Genomic DNA, 20,152 nt, shown 5'->3' on the forward strand with positions numbered 1-20,152 from the left:
CGGAATTTGATTCAGTTATTAGTGCGGTTGACTCCAGTTCCTGTGAAGGAAGGTTAAATATTCTGTCAAACCATTTTTTTAAATACACTATAAAAAATCTATTAAAGTAATTATACCTAAAAAATGTTTTTGTTGAGAGTTTTGTTAGATCGAGAATGGTGTTCTTTACTATTTTCTTCACTATTAAATTCATCTTATTCGGTTTTCAATTATGGTTTTCCAAACAGAAGGTAATCGAATGTAAAACATTCGTAGCCATTAGTTGATTAGAAAAGGGATTCATTTTTAATGTGATAGTATATAAAACATCTCAATAGCTAGTTAAAATTCTAGATTTAACCACGACCCTGGTGTTTTTATCTTAGTACATAGTTAATTCTGAACTTCGAATCTTTACCATGACCCTGGTGTTTCTATATTAGTACATAGTTAATTCTGAAATTCGAATCTTTAACCACAGTCTTCTATAAGTCTTTACTGCCGCATAAATAATTAGATCCGAAAATTGAGACCCTTCTCTTATTAAATCTCGCTTGATGTCTTCCAACAATACACTCCTTCCTTTTAAGATAAAACATAATTCAGGTCACCTTTCCGAGCTATTAAGATTGACTTTATCTTTTCGTAATCCAAAAGAGAGGTGTTAAACAGTCGTCCATTCACTCGGTAAAACGTTTTTTGTGTCTGCTCTGAATACAAAAAAACCTGTAACGTCTAACGTCTGTTATAATCCTGTTGAGATTTTGTGGTTTGACTGGCATTCCAAGGGATTACGTTATAAAGTTGACAAGAAGTCTTCCAGTATGTGGCGGTTCATGGGATTAATTGTCCGAATGATATTATTGTGCATAATTAGACATACGGATTATAAAACTAAAAATAGGTTTTTCATGTCGGGTTTTAGAATGAATGGAGAATGAAGTGATGTCGGATTACATGTCCCATGATCATTATTTTTTGTTTGATCGAAGCATGTTCAAAAACTCAACATTATCATTCGTTGAAAAAGTATGCTAGCCGAACTGTAGTTACGTAAAAAATTTTGAACCCAAGACGATTTGATGTAGGCAACGATTGTACTGTTGATATACGGAGAAGAATGAGTATTGCTAATTTATTAATAATAATAATAATATTTGGCTAATTTATATAGCGCCGTTTTAGCCAAATTACCTCAAGGGCGCAATGTGTACAAATATAATATTATTAAATAATATTAAGATTATATATAAAACGGGATTGCAGGTCGTTTCCTGATAAACTTTTAGTAAATTCGTAATAATATCGAAACACGTGTTCATGCACCCGCTTTTGTCTTGATAATATATAATGACGAAATGCGAAAATGTTAAAATTTTTATGAACACGTGTTCCAACATCGCGACAATATGTAGTTATTTTACTAAAAGTTTATTAGGAAACCTATAATTCATTCCTTAAAGGCCTGCAATCCAGTATTTAACTGGATTACAAATAATGATGAAATCAGTGAAAGTCTAATTCTAATTTTAAAAAAGTGAAATTTCGTTAAGCCGAAGCTTAATGCCAAATCACTATTTTGATTAATCTTTATAACGAATTGGTATACATTATGAATACCAAAAAATATGCTTTAGATAATATGAAAGTTTTCCTATCGCTTCGCTTGAGTAGAATACAAATAAAAATATAAATTACTCAAAAAAAAAAAAAATTCAATAGAAATGTACGAACGCATAAAGGAAAAAAAACTTGAAAAAATACAGTATTATAGCTAAGATTATCTGTGACAGTTTCACTTGATTAACTTTCTCATAAAATTATTTACAAAATAAATAAAAAACAGTTTTTTGCTCGAAATCGAACGTTTCTAGACTCCGTTTGTCAAGCGATTTTAATGCCTATTACCTACGATATAAGGTAAACCAAGAATATACACATTTTTGGCTTTTAGCTTCCTCTTAATCACATTTGCGACCGTCGTGTTTTTTGTCTGGATTATTATGTCAAACTCTAATATCTGTACCGCCGCTAACTAATTGCTTTCATTTAGCCGCTGTGTCTATCAGTGTAAATTTACAAATATTTGCTCCTGATTTATCCAGTTTGAGCTACTTTTGTTACGCCTCGATATAAATTAATTGAAAATATTGTTTATTGAAAAATTACCTCAAAAGAACAAAAAAAATAAATATATATATATATATATATATATATATATATATATATATATATATATCCCGCTACATTTGTTGCGTCCGACCCCTAAAAACTCCATAGCATTGCAGCGTCCACCGACTTACAGCGTCCGATATACGGACGCTGCAATGTTTTGACCTCAAAATTGGCCAGAACGATGCTTACCCCATGTAGAATCGTATGGCAAAAATTTTTGTGGAAGCAAAAAATGTCTCAGAATGTCTGGAAACGAATATTGAACGTTTGACATTTTGCCGACAGGTTCGCTACACGATGTATATATCGAGCAGTGTATGTTTTTATTCATTTCTACGATCTTGCCGCGTCCACGAAGTAATATAATTTTCGATACATAACGACGATCATGCTGCGTCTACGCATTACATCGTTAGTATTGCGTCCTCAAGACCGATAATGAGTAGATATTATTTTATATACATAACGACGGTCGTGCTGCGTCCACGCATTACGTCGATAGTACTGCGTCCCCGTAGCCGCTCATGAGAATATACTATTTTTAACTCATAATGACAATCATGATGCTTCCATGCATCACGTCGATAGTATTGCGTCCCAGTGAACGATCACGAGTAGATATTATTTTGAATATACAACGACGGTCATGCTGCATCCACGCATTACTTTGATAGTATTGCGTCCCCCTGGCCGATCACGTTGAAATATTATTATGAATACATAACGACGGTCTTGCTGCGTCTACGCATTACGTCGATAGTACTGCGTCCTCGTGGCCATTCGGAGTACATTGTTAAATATTATTTGAGCGTTTGGTTGAGTAAATCATCAGATTTGGCAACATTTGGTTAATTTACAACGATGCCGCTTGATACTCAGAACTAAGAATCGTCTTGCGTGGTTTTTAATGCATAACGACGATTTTGCTGCGTCCACGCATTACTTCGATAGTACTGCGTCCCCATGGCCATTCACGAGTACATTTTTATAAATTATTTGAGCGTTTGGTTGAGTAAATCATCAGATTTGGCAACGTTGGGTTAATTTACAACGATGCCGCTTGACACTAAGAACTAAGAAGCATCCTGCGTAGTTTTTAATGCATAACGACGATCGTGATGCGTTTACGCATTACGTTGGTAGTATTGCGTCCGTTGTTGTTTTTTTAAAAAGAAAAAGCGTTTTTTTGGGAGCGAAACCCGGTCGGCACAAAGTATAAAAAATAAAAGTGGTGTTTACAAAGTTATTGTTTTATTTTAAATTAAATATTGTTGTCAATTAAACAAACAATTTATAAGTTCCCGAATATTATCTGTGTACTGGACACTTACGCCAGTGACATCGACTGTAAATGCCGGTTTCCTCCCGGGGGTACCTTATGTAAGGATTTTCAAAGAAACACAACTTGCGAATGTCGTCGGACAACTGACTGATTGTGGCAGTTGTTTGCATATTTATTGAGTTCGAATTGAACACGTGTTAATGTACATCAAATATTCTTATCTCTAAACAGGATGCATGAGAGCATTAAGGAACCAAGAAAAAATAACTAAATTTTAATTACTACGGTTAAATCCCATTTGAAACATGATACGTGTCCGGTGATAAGCTTCAAAAAGGGATTCGGCGTCGTTAGATACGTGATAACAGTAAATATTCATTTCCTTAATTATTTTAATGATTATGTCCATCCGCCTGCTGTCCGGTACACCCCCAACGTGAAAAAGTATTTTTCACCAAATAGTTTCCTCGGACAGCAAGGTATCTTCTTAAGGTGTGAAGAATAATGGTTTTCGCAGCAGGTGTGTTGGTATCTTCCAAGTGTAGATATTCATTGAAGTTTCTGTTGTTGAGAGGTACTGCTATGTTGTCTTCAATTTCAATTAAAAATCCATATCTTTTCACAGCATAAGGCGATCGTTAAAGTAATCAGCTTTCATGTTTCAGAAAAATGAATGAACGACTGTAACGGGCGGCCTTCAGGCCCTCTAACGCATTAAAGAGTTATATGACCCACATGTCAAGTGTTTACATGTGAGCTATTTGTTTATAATAAACAAATCTTTCGTTTGTAGTTCAAGTTCATGAATCAGTGTTATTGTTATTACTGTCTCTCATGTGACTCTTCTTATTGGGTTTATCTGAACCTTATCTGGTTCCTTATTATTTATTCCAATCTTTATTTCAATTACGCTCTGTGTAGTTTTATTCCTCGGCTCAGAGGATGAAGTTAGCAGCTTGTACAGCAACAACCTTTTTCTTAAACGATTTCCACTCTCGTGCCATTTGGATTGCTTCAGCGGTAGATTTGGAGGGGAAGTACAGAAAAACACAAGGACTATAAGTATTTTCAGTAGCGTCGGAAAATTCACTTTTTCCATCTGGCGTGCCAATGAACTTTGATTTCGTCATATTATGTGTGCACGGTTCTTCCAGGTGATTCTCCCCCGGCAGAAATAACCTTTTCTGGTATTCTGTTTTCATTTCCACCTGGAGAAATATTTCTTTCATGTTTGCAGCAACGGCAATTCTTTGTCCCGTATCTAGGAACCGAGTTGATTCTCTCCATTGGAGCGCCGTGATGGGCGCAACATAAACATTATCTTCATTGTTTTCTCGTGTAACAAAGCTGTCACCATTATCTCGTTCGATTAATATTTTTAGTGGATACACTTCTTGTGCCGCTAGTGTTCCGATTTCACATGGATTAATTTGCTGATAAGTATCAGTCAGCAGATTTATAAATTTCACAATTTTCAAAGATGTCACAATTTTCACAGATTTCACTATTTTTACAAATCTTGAATCGTCCTCGTAAATGGTGTTTCCGGGGCACCATACGCCTCCAGATGATAGTGCAGCATAATTAATTTTACTTTCCATCAGCGCCATATTTTGTGCCTGGTTGTCGACCCCTTTCCTTGCGAGTCGTTTCTTTTCGCCAACATTACTTAGCGAAAATGTTTCATAATATTCTTCATTTTTATGAAGCTGCCGCGCAGGGGTTAACGGTAGCTGTGGCCTTTCTATCACAGCCGTAGAATCCTCTGGCGGATCCTGAGGAGAAAACGGTGTCTCCGGTATATCCTCAGGCAGTAGTGTGAGGGTGGACTTCCAGCCACCCTGGAAATCTGCAAACAGTGCATCCAAATACCGTGCAGTCTCCTCTTCTTGTAGACGCTGTGGGCGCCCATCTTCTTCTAGTTGACGTTGTAAGCGCCAATCCTCTTCTATTTGGCGTTGTAAGCGCCAATTCTCCTCCTGTAGTACTCTTACTTCTTCTAATTGGCGTTGTAAGCGCCAATTTTCCTCTTGTAGTGCTCTAACTATTTCCCAAGTAGAGCGCGAGTTGCCGCTGTCTTCGGGTGCCGGCACTAATCCTCTCCTGGAAGCAGGTGCTTCGGCGCCTTTCCAGGAGCGCAGTGACGGTGTCATGTTTCTTGATATCTGAGGAAAATCCGGATCGAAGGACCATAAATGTACTGGACACTTACGCCAGTGACATCGACTGTAAATGCCGGTTTCCTCCCGGGGGTACCTTATGTAAGGATTTTCAAAGAAACACAACTTGCGAATGTCGTCGGACAACTGACTGATTGTGGCAGTTGTTTGCATATTTATTGAGTTCGAATTGAACACGTGTTAATGTACATCAAATATTCTTATCTCTAAACAGGATGCATGAGAGCATTAAGGAACCAAGAAAAAATAACTAAATTTTAATTACTACGGTTAAATCCCATTTGAAACATGATACGTGTCCGGTGATAAGCTTCAAAAAGGGATTCGGCGTCGTTAGATACGTGATAACAGTAAATATTCATTTCCTTAATTATTTTAATGATTATGTCCATCCGCCTGCTGTCCGGTACAATCTGAATATAAAATAAATCTTATAGAATAAAATAAAAACCTCAAGATATGAATTGAAATCTAGCAAGAATATAGTAACACAAATTGTGAAGATTATTATTAATATATTCATAGAATTATAAATATATATTTTATCACACCTTCATAAATGCAATGAAAACTTTAACTTAAATGAAATCAACAAAAAATCAAAATATAGAAGAATACGTATGTGAAACATACAGCGAATGCACTAAAATCTAGAACAATATAATAAATTTACTAACAATCTTGCACTTAAATATAAGGAGTATAATTTGAAACATGGACGAACTTCTGGTATACCTATGTATTTAACATTATGTCCACAACCAGATTTTTTAATACTATCCGAGGCACACTCGCATGCAATACATATAAATATACCAAGTATTCCAAACTACAAACAATATGGCACAAATTATCACAAAAATAAAAGTAGTGGAATTGTAGTCTATGCTAAAGAAAAATTTACTGATATCAATGTTAACGAAATACCAATATGTAACGCAAACTGTTTGTCAATTAATGAATCTTAATAATTATCCAATTAATATAATCGCATGTATCGAATACATAGCTCGTTATACCCTTATAATCCAGTAGGTACCCAAGCGATTCCTTCAGAAACTTGATCAGGGTGACTTAGAAATTTAGACTTAGAAACTTAGACTTAGAAATACTGTATCATTAAAAATACTTAAAGGTATTTATTTTGCACTTGCACATTCTACACTACTACAATATGAAATCGTGGTTTGCGGGGGGGGGGGGGGGTGCGTATAAATCATACCTACGTCCACTTGTGACAATTCAAAAAATATTAATAAAAATCATATTTAAAAAAGCCATATAACTATCCAACAATAAATGTTTTCCAACAAAAATACTCGTACATTAAGAACTTCAATTACATAAAGATTTATTTGATAAAAATAATATTCCATAATTAATTTTAAGCTAAATAATTATTTATATTGGAGGACTAACCGTACCACTAGTTCGAACTGCAACAGCAAAACATCATTATTTATTTAACGGTATAAAATTATTCAATAAATTACTCCTGGATATATCTGAGGAAAATTATGACAGTTACAAAAAAAAAACAATTTAAAATTCTCTAATACCACCTAATAAATTTTCTTATTGTTTTAAATTATTTATTTATTTATATTATTTCAGGGAAATCAACAGTTTACAATATGGTTCATTTATACACGTGTAATTTACCTAACTGAGAAACCAATTGCAGATTTCCGCAATATTCTATTCTATTATGTATGTAAAAATTTAAAAACTATACTTACAAGAACTAAAAAATATTAAATTTATCGAAGAAAGCAAACACTTAGTGGCTTGACATTATACAAAACGAAACAAATACTTTGTTTTAAACCACTTTATTTTTATTTATATTTCGTCGACCGGTTTGGATTGAACCCAAATATTGTGTAAAATAAATATAAAGTGGTTTAAAACATAATATTGTTTCATTTTGTAAAAAATATAACGTTATTCAAGAGGGAGATTATTATAACATGAGATTATTTTAACTGGAGATTATTATAACAGGAGATTATTAAAATAGAAGATTATTATAACGTAATACTACATAATATATGTCATTACATAATATAATAACATTTTATGAAGTTTGGTACACGTTTAATACATTTTTAATATAGTTTTTATATTTATTTTGGTTACATCGAAGATAGAATCAGAAAGAATGTTATTATACATATGTTGAACATATTCTTCTAAGACAAGCATTTTTATTTTACTAGATTACATGAGCGTGTGTGCCGTGTAGGTACTTTCAAATCAATTCTGCTTAATAAACTCCACATATTATGTTTCTGCTTATCATTCCTTGGTATTATTTATAACTAACCTGTTTTTATTACTTTTATTGTATTTTCTTGTAAGGCTATTAATAGTTTTTGTAATAATATTTGCAATACAAATATTTAAAAATATATTGTTGTCCTCTCCTAAGCACAAGCATCTTACTTATCAGAAAAGTGATTTAAATATTATTTAATATTATGTTGTAAATATTGTAACACTAAAGATGTTAAGAAATAAAAATAAAAAAAATATTTTTATTTTGAACTTAATGGTATTAATAAGTTTAACTCATTTATTAAAATATTGCAATTTGAGGTTGAACTAATTAAGTTAAATATAATAACAGATATTATTATATTGAATACGTAACGACAGAAGTTCTGCGTCGATGGTATTGTATCCTCGTGACCAATCACGAGTAGATATTATTTTGTATACATAACGATGGCCGTGCTGCGTCCACGCATTTCGTCGATAGTATTGCGTCCCCATGGCCGTTGGCGAATTTGTACATTTTTTATGTATTGTTTGAGTCCTTGGTGAAGCAAGACCCCAGATTTGGCAACATTCAGTTCATTTACAACGTTGCCACTTAGCACTCAGAACTAAAAAGCGCCTTGCGCGGGTGGACATTTTTGTAAGATGGTTTACAGTGGACGGTAAATTGATATTCCGACCTAAAAATGTCCGACCGCCCTCTGCAATGGAGCGAACTGGCGCGTTATGAAATGATACATTTTTACTAAGGATATCGTTGTAAAAAAATTGTCGCACGCCTGCGCCCAGTAGGTACGTTTGTATACAAGGTGCAACAAGATATTCATTAAAACTTCTCACTATCAATAGACAGTTTGTTGTCAGGTCTGGTGTGTTTCTGGATGTCAAAAAAATAAAACATAAATATATATACATATATTTTTTATAACCGCACAAGAGTCTCAACCGCTCCCGTCTGAAACAGCGAGACTGTGGCATCCCCAATCTGAGTACTAGGGTGAAGGGATTGGGGAGGGGAAGAAGATGAGGAAGAGAAATGTAGAAAAGTACCTGGCTATTTATATCTGGTCACCAATCACGGCAAAAGCTTGGAAATAACGTTTCCATTCGGAATGCGAGATTGCAAAAATGCGGCTTCGGATTGCGAGTCGAGAGTATTATCTCTCAACCACAGATGCTGTAATTAATTAATAAATTCACTATGAACGTGAAAACTTCACTAGAAAAGTAAGAAATATTTTGTGTTGTTTATTTATTTGTTAATTTATTTATTACACCTAATAGACGTTTACATTCTAGTTTAATAGTTGAGTATCGCAGTTATTATAAATTCTTCAAAATTAAAACAAAAGAGAAAACAAAATAAAATGAAAAAAAAATGTTACAACAAAAGCGTATAATAAAATAAGATACATTGGTAAAAATGATAAGAAGTCTCACATAAGTAGATATTCAAAATAAAGAAAAGATTGCAAAAATTATAGATGTCTATTTGTCTCGATATATAAAAGAATTAAAATAAACAATATTTATATTGATTATTTTTAAGGTGAAATATATCTCCCATATCAGAATAAGTCATGTAATCCTAAGGGGTTTAATAATATAAGGGGCATAACAACGGCCTAAATTTATCTTTTGAAACTCTCAAAACAAATCCAAGAGTCTTAAGGGCCGTATATACGGAAGACGTAAAAATTTAATCGACCTTCAAAACGCCATGTAACAAACAAATAATATACACTCGGACGCAAGAATATATTATTCAGTATGGACGTGAAACCTTTATTAGAATAGTCAGCAATATACGGCAGACGTAACAATTAAATTAGAGTGAACGGACGTGAAACCTATATTAAAAGGAACCTTCAATATACAAAAAATATACACCCGGACGTGAGTATGTACGTGACGCTAGAAATGTATGAGAGTGTAATAAACATCAAAACCTGCATTATTATGAATATTAAAAAAATATGATATTAGCGATTATCGTGAGTAAAACATAGTGCAATATTCACAAAAACAATCTAAAAAAAAGAACTAGAAGTGCTGGACGCCCAAAGACGGATTTACGCACGGACGCAATAAATGTTGTGGGACCTATATATATATATATATATATATATATATATATATAATTGACTAATATGTATATATTTTAGGTAGCCACTTTGCATCCTCAATCGTTTTTTAGCAAACACTGGACCCAACCACGGAGGCTGTCATCACAGTAAAACGATATGGCCCATTATTATGATAATCTTAATGATGTTATAAATTCGCCAATAATACGAGCTTTTCTACTCTACTATTTTAAGGCCTCTAAGTCATGCGGTTAAAATAATCTTGCGTCGTATCAAGACATAGTAAAACTGCCGTAAAATCTGACTATAAAGGCTCTAGCACCTTATAAGGGGTAGAGAAATATATTTTATATTATTATAATTTAACATTTAGGTATTATTAAGAGCGCAAAAGTCAATTTGTTACTTACTCATGGAACAATATTCTAATCGGAACTTTTGGAATGTTTAATTGTAGTAATGATGGCGTTGTAAACTTTATAACCGTAGAGTTATAAATGCGTTAGTATTGTTTTTTTTGCTATAGTTATTACCTCCAATAAATTTATCTTACAAATTATTTAAATAAATTTATTTATCTTATCTTTATCGTACTTCCTGTAGGAAGTATATATATATATATATATATATATATATATATATATATATATATATATATAGGTCCCACAACATTTATTGCGTCCGTGCGTAAATCCGTCTTTGGGCGTCCAGCACTTCTAGTTCTTTTTTTTAGATTGTTTTTGTGAATATTGCACTATCTTTTACTCACGATAATCGCTAGTATCATATTTTTTTAATATTCATAATAATGCAGGTTTTGATGTTTATTACACTCTCATACATTTCTAGCGTCACGTACATACTCACGTCCGGGTGTATATTTTTTGTATATTGAAGGTTCCTTTTAATATAGGTTTCACGTCCGTTCACTCTAATTTAATTGTTACGTCTGCCGTATATTGCTGACTATTCTAATAAAGGTTTCACGTCCATACTGAATAATATATTCTTGCGTCCGAGTGTATATTATTTGTTTGTTACATGGCGTTTTGAAGGTCGATTTAATTTTTACGTCTTCCGTATATACGGCCCTTAAGACTCTTGGATTTGTTTTGAGAGTTTCAAAAGGTAAATTTAAGCCGTTGTTATGCCCCTTATATTATTAAACCCCTTAGGATTACATGATTTATTCTGATATGGGAGATATATTTCACCTTAAAAATAATCAATATAAATATTGTTTATTTTAATTCTTTTATATATCGAGACAAATAGACATCTATAATTTTTGCAATCTTTTGTTTATTTTGAATATCTACTTATGTGAGACTTCTTATCATTTTTACCAATGTATCTTATTTTATTATACGCTTTTGTTGTAACATTTTATTTTTTTCATTGTATTTTGTTTTCTCTATTGTTTTAATTTTGAAGAATTTATAACTGCGATACTCAACTATTAAACTAGAATGTAAACGTCTATTAGGTGTAATAAATAAATTAACAAATAAATAAACAACACAAAATATTTATTACTTTTCTGGTGAAGTTTTCACGTTCATAGTGAATTAATTAATTAATTACAGCATCTGTGGTTGAGAGGTAAGACTCTCGACTCGCAATCCGAAGCCCGTAAATCTGACGGTCAGACCCGGCGTGCGCAAATAATTTTTTATTTGTTTGTGTTATTTCACAATTAATACATTAAACATAATATAAAGAGTGTTTGCAGCACGTTCCAGAGTGAAATATACTCTCAGTATCGCCCTGATGTGAGACCACCATTCCGAATGGAAACGTTATATCAAAGCTTTTGCCGTGTTTGGTGACCAGATATAAATAACCAGGTACTTTTCTACATTTCTCTTCCCCATCTTCTTCCCCCCCCCTAATACCTTCACCCTTGTACTCAGATTGGGGATGCCACAGTCTCGCTGTTCCAGCCGGGAGCGGTTGAGACTCTTGTGCGGTATATAAAAAATATATGTATATATATATATGTTTTATTTTTTTTACATCCAGAAACACACCAGACCTGACAAAAAACTGTCTATTGATAGTGAGACTTTTGAATGAATATCTTGTTGCATCTTGTATACAAAAGTATCTACTGGGCGCAGGCGTGCGAAAATCATTTTTACAACGATATCTTGAATAAAAATGTATCATTTCATAATTCGCCAGTTCGCTCCATTGCAGAAGGCGGTCGGACCTTTTTAGGTCGGGACATCAATTTACCGTCTACTGTAAACCATCTTACAAAAATGTCCACCCGCGCAGGGTTATTTTTAATTCTGAGTGCTACGTGGCATCGTTGTAAATGAACTGAATGTTGCCAAATCTACCGTTTTGCTTCACCAAAGGCTCAAACAATACATAACAATGTATATATTCACAAACTGACACGAGGACGCAATACTATCGACGTAATGCATGGACGCAGCACGGCCGTCGTTATGTATACAAAATAATATCTACTCGTGATCGGTCACGAGGATACAATACCATCGACGAAGCACTTCCGTCGTTACGTATTCAATAGAATAATATCTGTTTTTTATATCTAACTTAATTAGTTCAACCTCAAATTGTAATATTTTAATTAATGAGTTAAACTTATTACTATCATTAAGTTAGAAATAAAAATATTTATTTATTTTTATCTCTTAACATCTTTAGTGTTACAATATTTACTACATAATATTATGTAATATTTCAATCACTTTTCTGATAAATAAGATGCTTGTGCTTAGGAGAGGACAACTATATATTTTTACATATATTTATATTGCAAATATTATTACAAAAACTCTTTATAACCTTACAAGAAAATACAATAAAAGTAATAAAAACAGGTTAGATATAAATAATACCAAGAAATGATAAGCAGAAACATAATATGTGGAGTTTATTAAGCAGAATTGATTTTAAAGTACCTACACGGCACACACGCTCATGTAATCTATTTAAAGAAAAACACTGTAAAACCAATTCAAATAAAAATGCTTGTCTTAGAAGAATATGTTCAACATATGTATAATAACATTCTCTCTGATTCTATCTTCAATGTAACCAAAATAAATTTATAAACTCAATTTAAAATGTATTAAACGTGTACCAAACAGCATAAAATGTAATTATATTATGTAATGACTAATGACATATATTATGTTATAATAACCTCGTGTTATAATAAACTCCCTCTTGAATAACGTTTAATTTTTTACAAAATAAAACCGTACTTTGTTTTAAACCACTTTATATTTATTTATCTCAATATTTGTGTTCAATCCAAACCGGTCAACGAAATATAAATTAAAATAAAGTCTTTTAAAACAAAGTATTTGTTTCATTTTGTATAATGTCAAGCTACAAAGTGTTTGTTTTCTTCGATAAAATTAGTATTTTTTAGTTCTTGTTAGTATAGTGTTTAAATTTTTAGATACATAATAGAATAGTATATTGAGGAAATCTGTAATTGGTTTCTTAGTTAGGTAAATTACACATGTATTAATGAACCACATTGTAAACTGTTGATTTCCCTGAAATAAAATAAATAATATCAAACAATAAGAAAAGTTATGAGGTGGTATTAGAGAATTTTAAATCGATTTTCTTTGCAATTGAATAATAATTTAACAAGAACTTTGTAAACACCACTTTTATTTTTTATATTTTGTTTCGACCGGGTTTCGCTACCACCGAATGTTCTTCAAAAAACAATATTGTTTCGTTCTTCGTTCGATAATGATTTCAACGTAAAATAGTGTGTTTGTGTAAACTCCGCTCATACGAGTTTTGAAAACATAGTGTAGAGATATAATATAAAATAATAATCATCCTAGACATGAAGAAAAGTCAATAGGTGTTGCATATTAAGTAAAAATTGATAAATGTATCCAAGACACTATCCAGATAGCATTTAGTTCGAGTTGAATCCTGCAATGATACATAAAGATAGCAGCCAATAAAAATATGCTTTAAGAAAATTAAGATTAAGTATGTTTTATTTTTATAGTGAATATCTCACAAGAGTCCCAACTGCTCCCGTCTGGAGCTAGTGAGACTATGGCATCCCCAATCGGGGTATATTGAAGGGGAAGAGATGGGGAAGAGAAAGGTGGGGAAGTACCTGGCTATTCAGATCTAGTTACTAAACACGGCTAAAGCCACTTGGAGCAACGTTTCAATTCTGAATGGTGGTCTTACACCAGGGCGATACTGGGAGTAACTTCCACTCTGTTGGTAATTCTTAGTCGAAGTATATTACAGTAAATATGACCGAATCAGACAGGGACACATTATCTCAGTTGGTAGGGTCACGGCTCAGAAACCCAAAGGTCCTGGGTTCGAGTCCCAAATGTGACAGTGCCTTTTTCAGATTTTTTCGTTTCAGATGTTCGATTGAGTTTCGCTAATATTGTCTTCATTAATTAAAAATAATACCTAATCTAGATCGGCCACGGGTACGCAATACTATCGATGTAATGCGTGGATAGAGCACTACCATCGATATGTATTAAAAATAATATCTATTCGTAAACGGACGCAATACTACCAACGTAATGCGTAGACGCAGCACGATCGTCGTTATGCATTAAAAACCACGCAGGATGCTTCTTAGTTCTGAGCATCAAGCGGCATCGTTGTAAATTAACCCAATGTTGCCAAATCTGATGACTTACCCAACCAAACGCTCAAATAATATTCAACAATGTACTCGCGAATGGCCACGGGACGCAGTACTATCGAAGTAATGCGTGGACGCAGCACGATCGTCGTTATGCATTAAAAACCACGCAGGACGCTTCTTAGTTCTGAATGTCAAGCGGCATCGTTGTAAATTAACCCAATGTTGCCAAATCTGATGATTTACTCAACCAAACGCTCAAATAATACATAACAATGCACGCGTGAATGGCCACGGGACGCAGTACAATCGAAATAATGTGTGGACGCAGCAAAACCGTCGTTATATATTCATAATAATATTTCAGCGTGATCGGCCATGGGGACGCAATACTATCAAAGTAATGTGTGGATGCAGCACGACCGTCGTTATGTATATTAAATAATATCTACTCGTATCGGTCTCGAGGACGCAATACTATCGACGTAATGCGTAGACGCAGTACGTTCGTCGTTATGTATTGAAAATTATTTCGACCGTCGTCGTATATTCAAAATAATATCTACTCGTGATCGTTCACTGGGACGCAATACTATCGACGTGATGCATGGAAGCAGCACGATTGTCATTATGTGCTAAAAATAGTATTTTCACATGAGCGGCTACGGGGACGCAGTACTATCGACGTAATGCGTGGACGCAGCAAGACTGTCGTAATGTATTCAAAATAATATCTACTCGCGAACGGCCATGGGGACGCAATACTATCGACGTAATGTGTGGATGCAGTACGACCGTCGATATGTATATAAAATAATATCTACTCGTAATCGGTCTCGCGGACGCAATACTATCGACGTAATGCGTAGACGCAGCAAGATCGTCGTTATGTATCGAAAATTATATTACTTCGTGGACGCGGCAAGATCGTAGAAATGAATAAAAACATACACTGCTCGATATATACATTGTGAAGCGAACCTGTCGGCAAAATGTCAAACGTTCAATATTCGTTTCCAGACACTCCGAGAGATTTTTTGCTTCCACAAAAATTTTTGCCATACGATTCTACATGGGGTAAGCATCGTTCTGGCCAATTTTGACGTCAAAACATTGCAGCGTCCGTATATCGGACGCTGTAAGTCGGTGGACGCTACAATGCTATGGAGTTTTTAGGGGTCGGACGCAACAAATGTAGCGGGATATATATATATATATATATATATATATATATATATATATATATATATAGATTCAATGTAAGACCGTAGATATTTATAGATCAATTTAGAATATTGTCGTAAAACAGTAAAAGCAGTAGGCATCCCACTTTTTAAATTGACTGGTAACATTTTAATTATTCAAACATGTAAGACAATATTTCATATATTTTTATTTATGTCTTTGGTTTTACGCCCAGCCGGGCGTTTATCTTGTCAAAGGTTGAACATTAGAATCGCAAACTTGAGTCTAATCTTTAATCTTTTCGGTACATAAATGATGTAATCATGATTTTTAATGCATGCTAATATCTTTGCTAATGGAGTGTATCTTGCATATACGATTTATAAGGCTTAAAAAATCTATGATATCGCAGCCTGAGGTAGTCTATCTCAAGCGCGACACTAGACAAGTTGTGGTTGTATGTCTCGAATCAACTTGTAGATATGTTTAAATACGGTGTATGTCGCTTCTTGTATCTAAGCTTTTTATGTATTATTTTTATTCCAACAAAAATAACACAGTAATTTTAACTAGAATTACGCATTATTAATTAACTAGGCATTCCAACCTTGAACATAGTTGTCTTCAGCCCCGCAGGTAATATCCTTACCCCCCTGGCAGAGATATTTCAATAGCATTACTGTACCTATTTTTATTTGAATTTCTAACTTCTCCGGTGCCAACTAAAGAGTTTCTGTGACCGTTAATAAAACTAATTGCTTTCATTTAACCGGCGGTAGAACGGTAATAATTTTTCTTTTTAATAACCCCGCTCCCACCGATGCAATTTGCGGTGCAGTCGAGTAAACGGTCCATCGCTTCTTCAATACTTATGTTTTATTTTCTCAGCGCTGCAACATCAGTAGTTAGGTACTTGCGTTTAAATTTTAAAAGCTCCCTTAGTCGAAGGAGAACACTAACTAGAAAATGGTCGATCTGGAATGAATTAATTTCCCGCTAACTGCACGCGATTTCAAAGCGAAAACATGACGATATCTAGACGAGGAATGCACTCGCCTTCGAAAATGTGTCACCGAGAGAAAAAAATAAAAGATAACACGCGTTTGATTTTCTTTTTAACCTTTCTGTTTTAACCCTTTTTCCACGTTGGTTAAAAGTTACCTTGCCCGCTATTGAAAGGCGCGGAATGTGGCTGAGATCAGGAAGCTATAAAGATAGATCTGGATCACTTAACGTGTTCTTTTTCTTTACTAAATTCCTTCCTAGCCGCATTTTCATTCCTTCTGAGGAGTTATGTATTCCTGGTGCCTACCCCGCCGCGGGGCTCTTCACATTACGTTTTATTTATTTCATATGCCATAGCGATATTGAAATATCTCCGACCCATTTTTATTTTCATATTATTTCCCTCTCGTATCTCTCTCTCTCTCTAGTGCGGAGGTGTCAGGAATCCATTTGAATAATTCTTGCAGTCTGGCTGCCTGCCTTCGAGTTTCAATGAAAGTTTTTCAATATCCTTCCTTGGACAAGGAACTCATATTAAATATGGAAATACAGCATTTTCTATTATTTCCACATTATGTAATGTAATAATGCATTCAAATGTAAATATAGTATATATTGTGTATGCCCCACTTTTAAACAAAAATTTCATTTTCCATTTACATTGAAAGCTTGACTTCACTGGCCATTTGAACAAAGGACCGTTTTGATCGGAGTCGATAAATCACTCATTCCGACTAACTAATTTTTCATTCGTTTGTTTGATGGGTAGATTCTAACTCCCATCACAAAATTGCGATAAAGTTTTTCTTTTAAATTGGCCGAAATATTAATTAAATCCGTATGTAGAAATTTTCATTATTAAATATTTTAATGAAAAATCGTGAACGGGCGTACTTATCTATTTTCAGTCATCCACATGGCCATCCAAGAGAAACCGACAGTTTGAAAATTCAATTTCATTTGAAGAGAGTCGAAAGTTTGACAGCTTACTTTTTTAACAGTAAGTTTTTGGCAGTTTTTTTGGTGGAACTTATTCATTCAATTCTTCTTGCATTGAGCTTCCTAGCTGTTAATACTCTAATTGGCGTCTTCGTGACAGATCGAGGAGTTTAGTACTTGATAAATTATTCTACTTGTCATCAAGTCGCCCTCAAACATCTCACCAACGATTGACGGCCGCCGTAATCGAGGGGTAAGGATGTCCACTAGCAAGCTGGAGGTCGCGGGTTAATTCCGGCGTGTGCAAGTAAATTTTATTTGATTAATTTCTGTTATTTCACAAAGTACTCATTTAAAATAATGTATAGCATATTTGTGGCACGTTCCAGAGTGGAAGATACTATCGTATCGCCCTGGTGTAAGACCACCATTCAAATTGAAACGTTTCTTGAAATGGCTTTGGCCATGTTTGGTGACCACATCAGAATAGCCAGGTACTTCCCCACCTTCCTCTTTCCCATCTCCTTCCTTCCCCATTACCTTCAGACTCACAACATACCCCAATCGGGGATGCCATAGTCTCACTGGCTCCAGCCGTTAGGAGTCTTGTGCGGTTTTACATAAAAAAAACGTTCGGGAAACTCCGATCTGACTCGTCCTAGCCTTTGCGTTCTATCGATTCCTGCGGATTGTACAATGGGATATGGAAGTGTTGTATGTTGTTGTATGGAATATGTGTATGGAAGTGACCGTCGTATCCATAATTTCAGAAACTTCCACTTTCACAGTCGACGGCAATTTAAATTAACAAAATGTAAAAAAATACTAAAAATAAAATAAAATAAATAAAAATAATAATTAAAAATAAATAAATAAAAATGATAACAACTAACAATTTGTAGGCTTTTTAAGACAGTTAAAATACAGTTAAATTAAAATAAAAACTATAGCAGACTTAAGGTCATGCGATGACCAGTGTTTTTTGATATAGTGTCCTCTGCGTGCAGTTTTATCTTTTATAAGCATAAACTTTTTAATATAAGTGTGTTTGTCGGAAGTGACTTGCCAGGTAAGTATGTTTTGGTATCTTTTCTAAATAACAAATGTAGATCCTAGGAAATAAATTGTACCGCGCCCTTGAGGTGATTATTCACAAAAACGGCGCTCTACAAATTATCCAATTATTGTTATTATTATTCTGTTTTACTGCAATAACCACCACCACACATCTCAATATCATTCTGTACCCGTGTAAGTTATTTGTTTAATCCCGCTGTTCGGCGAGTTGTCGGTTGCCGTCCGAGGTCTGAGGTCCGAGAAGGATTTATTGCCCCAGAAAGTAGACGCTGGAACTAATGAAGACTCTTCGGTGATTGGAGGTTGGGGTAGAACCGCCCCACCAAATTATTGTAAGCTCGATTCGCAAGTTTTCTAACAATTCTATTGAATGTGTTCGCTAATAATTACTCTTTTCGTTAAACGTAAACTATATAATGCCCCAGGCACGCTTTTTTTACAATTTAATATACTCTCCCAGCTCAATATAAATTAGGGTTTGGTCTTATTTTTATCATGGCGCAGTCATCTAGACATTTTCCATGTTCAAATATGATTTAAGATTTTCACGGCCAAAAGTATTTTTGTTATTTGTTTTTGGGGTGTTATGCCGTGTTGCGCTAACTCCTTCTTTAGCCAACGTTTCGGACAGCATTGCAGTGTCCATCATCAGGGCAGATGTGTTATTTTTTTTTTAAAAATAACAAATCTGCTCTGATGATGGACACTGCAATGCTGTCCGAAACGTTGGCTAAAGAAGGAGTTAGCGCAACACGGCATAACACCCCAAAAACAAATAACAAAAAAAATTTCCATGTTCTTTTGCGCCACACCATATTCCATGTATTTTTTGTCTTGTAGTTGTCATGAATTTAACTTAAAATTAACTCAAGAAAAGTGGTAAAAAATAGAGAGACTGTATGGGTGGATATTTTACCTCCGTATGTGCGGAACGATTACATGGGGCGTGGTAATTAGAATTATTATATTTTGGGCATTTGTGGATACATTGTCAACCTGAGCCCTAGGCTAATAAAGGCATTCACCATGTCTCAGATTTTGAGTTAATACTTTAATGTTTGGCTAATTAGCCTAATTTTGGTGGAATTTTACCTGTAGGCGCCTTACAATTAAGACATTCATGAAAATCTATTTTAAACCTGAAAAAATAGCCATTCTACTTCAATAACTTGATAATCTAGATTTCTATTTTGAACGCTGTAAATATTTTACCGGATGCAGTGTGTAATCGAATATTGTTGTTTCTTTTAATTATTTTTTTGCCAATTATTGATTAATGACGGTTAGGTTCTAGTGGAAATATACTCCTAGTTCAGTTTAGGAATCATCCCCT

At 34.1% G+C, this 20,152-nt stretch overlaps 1 protein-coding gene across 1 annotated transcript in view; it reads left to right on the plus strand.

Annotated features, from left to right (window-relative positions):
• The window catches only part of fng (Fringe glycosyltransferase), a 266,175-nt gene that overhangs the window by 83,785 nt on the left and 162,238 nt on the right, over window positions 1-20,152 (plus strand). The gene's annotated exons all lie outside the window — the stretch shown is intronic.

This window comes from Hesperophylax consimilis, chromosome 8, assembly GCF_061612785.1.
Source record: "Hesperophylax consimilis isolate HC1 chromosome 8, BYU_Hcon_1.0, whole genome shotgun sequence".
Lineage (NCBI taxonomy): Eukaryota > Metazoa > Arthropoda > Insecta > Trichoptera > Limnephilidae > Hesperophylax > Hesperophylax consimilis.